The sequence below is a fragment of the Rattus norvegicus genome, chromosome 5, assembly GCF_036323735.1.
Source record: "Rattus norvegicus strain BN/NHsdMcwi chromosome 5, GRCr8, whole genome shotgun sequence".
In the NCBI taxonomy this organism is placed as follows: domain Eukaryota; kingdom Metazoa; phylum Chordata; class Mammalia; order Rodentia; family Muridae; genus Rattus; species Rattus norvegicus.
In genome coordinates this window covers 11,738,696-11,741,973 of record NC_086023.1, presented here as the reverse complement: position 1 = coordinate 11,741,973, position 3,278 = coordinate 11,738,696, and positions in this window count along the sequence as shown.

Genomic DNA, 3,278 nt, shown 5'->3' with positions numbered 1-3,278 from the left:
GGACACAATCATGAAGAGCTTTTGTGGGTGGTCAGGTGACAGGGTAAGAGAAAAGAAACTGCATTTCCTCACGAATGCAATACATTTTGAATCAGTTTCAAAGGGTTATCAGAGCTCAACAACGATCTCTGAAGTAGTTAAAATCTTGCCAGGGTTAGACAAGAGTGTGTTGATGTGAACGTCAATTGCCTATTGCCTTTACAAAACAGATGCACAAAACCAGAGGCATGTGCATTCTTGTCTTTGTTTAAAGGGGACTTGACAGACTTAGTACCCTTGTTGATCTTTCCCCACCCAGCCCCTCGCATCTCTCTCCTGAACCTCTGTGAAGCACTAGTCTACTCTGTCTTCCCATGACATCACCTCTTCTTACTTCACATTAGAGAGATCGTGCTGTGCTGGTCTCCACACAAGATTGAGATCCTGTAATGCTGGTCTATCATGTCTGGATTTTTCCGCTGAGCACAATGATCTCAGGTTCTACCCACCTTGGTGCAAATGATACAATTATATTATTTTTGGCTACATAGTTTCCATTGTGTGTTTGTACCATGTTTTTTCTACCCATTTAGCACTTGACTACACTCAGCAGTAACATGCTTAATATGTCAAAAGGCTAGAAAAACTGGATTTGGGAAGAAGTTTTCAAGCATGAAATGATATTTGAGGAAGCAGATAAGTTTAATATATGATTTAAATATTTTACAAGGGAGGCAGAGGCAAGTGGATGGTGAATGTGAAGCCAAACTGGGTTACATTAATAAATCACACTACACAATATCTCTGTGTGATAAAACATGGCGTGGCACCTGTCACTGCGTCACTGTCCGTTTGACAGAAATACTAAGTCACCTACGAAGAAAGAGGGAACCTCAGCTGAAAACATGGCTTCATCACAGTGCTGTTTCCATGTCTGGGAGATATTTTCTCATTTTCTGTATAGAAGGGCCTGGGTTACTCTGGGTGGTGCCAAACCTAGACAGGTGGGCCTGGGATACATAATCAAGCTCACTGAGCAAACCAAGGGGGAAGCCGCTTCCCTCCATGGTTTCTGCCCCAGGTTCCTGCCTCGCAATTCCTGTGTTGCTTTTTGTCCATGATAAACCTAAAGCATAAGATGAAATAAGTTCTCTTTCTTCCTCCAGTAATACAATTCCTCTGGTAACACAACATTTACCGATGCAGCAAGAAGTAAGCAGAACAGGACACCACCGGCATGTACAGTTTTTATAATTTGTAAAACCAAAAGGCAAACCTGACTCAGTCATAACTGTCCACAGGGATAAACTAAGTGAAAGGTAAGTGTGCGGAGTGAAAGCTGGTTTGCTTCCGGATCTGATTTGGACAGAAACATTGTCAAGCTCTCATGATTCTAAGTGGCATAAATGACAGACAGCAGTGTGAATGATCCACAGAAGTGTGAGCCTTGCCTTTGTAGTGTGGTCTGCTTCTCCCTGCTCTTGTAGCCATTTGTATAACTCTTCATGAAGGTTTTGGTATAAGTCTATCTCAGGAAAACTAAGAATATCTCCTCTGGCTCTAGATAAAATCACTCAGGATAAGAAGTCATGCGGAATAACTATTATTAATAACGCTATCATTGTTAGGGCAATGATAGGACCCAAAAGAAGTCAGACCACTGCAGATGCATTGCTTTACTTAATTCCTTCAAGAATTAAGTGGGCACAGAGATGGCTCCACTGTCAAGGGTGAGTGTTCTTCTAAAGACTTGAGTTCAGTTTGTAGCACCCATGCAATGGTCTGCAACTGCCTGTAACCCCAGATCCAAGGGATTCAACACACACAGAACATGCATTCATGTAGACACATTCACATAAGTAAAAATAAACATTTTTTAAATCATAAGAGGTAAATAATATGTGACAGAAAAAGAAGACTAAGTTCATAGAAATAACTATGATGAAATAAGGTAAAGCAAACTTCACAGATAGGCCCATCAATCTGAGGAATCCAAGTCACTTCCTAACCTGACAGCATGAGGCTCCTTACCCTAATTTTCTAATAGCTGAAGAGAGGGACAGTGAACTTCCAGAAAGAAACAACTTCCAAATAGGAAGAATGACAGAGGTGGCCTGCACTAAAGACACACTACTCAGTGTATTTGTAAGAACAACAACCAAACCAAACCAAACGAAAAACCCACCAAGGGTGTGAAGTACAATTGGTCTAGGAAATACTTGTGTGAGACATTTCAGGAGCTCAGAATGATGAGAGAGCTTGACAATGTTTCTGTCCATCAAAGTTGGGGAAGATTTAAGCTCAAATTCGGAAACAAACAGGCTTTCACTCCAAACACTTGTTTCACTTAGTTTATCACTATGGACAGTTATGTGTGGTCAGAAGAAATCACTTTCCTGACCATTGTGTTGAAAGGCACTGACTTCTCTAAATGCAGTGGATGCTCAGAAGTATGGACCATGGGGACAAAGGAACGTGAAAGAGTATTGATGTGAGTGTATCTGGCAAGAACAGGTAGAATTAAAAGACAGAGATGATAAGGTAGCACTAGTGAGGCCAAAACAGCAGAAAGGGAGAGCACACTGAGAGGCTGTAGGAGAGCACACTGAGAGGTTGTAGGAGAGCACACTGAGAGGTTGTAGGAGAGCACACTGAGAGGTTGTAGGAGAGCATGCTGAGAGGTTGTAGGGGAGCACACTGAGAGGTTGTGGGAGAGCACACTGAGAGGTTGTAGGAGAGCATGCTGAGAGGTGTGTGGAAGAGCACACTGAGAGGTTGTAGGAGAGCATGCTGAGAGGTGTGTGGGAGAGCACACTGAGAGGTTGTGGGAGAGCACACTGAGAGGTTGTAGGAGAGCACACTGAGAGGTTGTAGGAGAGCATTCTGAGAGGTTGTAGGAGAGCATGCTGAGAGGTTGTGGGAGAGCACACTGAGAGGTTGTAGGAGAGCACACTGAGAGGTTGTGGGAGAGCACACTGAGAGGTTGTTGGAGAGCGTGCTGAGAGGTTGTGGAAGAGCACGCTGAGAGGTATGTGGTTCTGAGGACACAGAATATGGTTGGCAGGGTAGAAGGATGGTTGTTCAGGAGTAAACACTCACTTGAGCGACTTTCCTTGACAAACAGAACTTGGAAGGAAGGAGGCAAGCCTCTCAGCAGCAGCAGGAAGAGAATCACAGTGGCTACCATCAAAGTGACTGAAGTTTGGACCTACCGATCAAATTATGTCAACTGAGTGTTTCAATCTGTATGAATGTGAGAAGTTTACAAAGATCCCTAAGTTAGTTACACTTCTATTGAT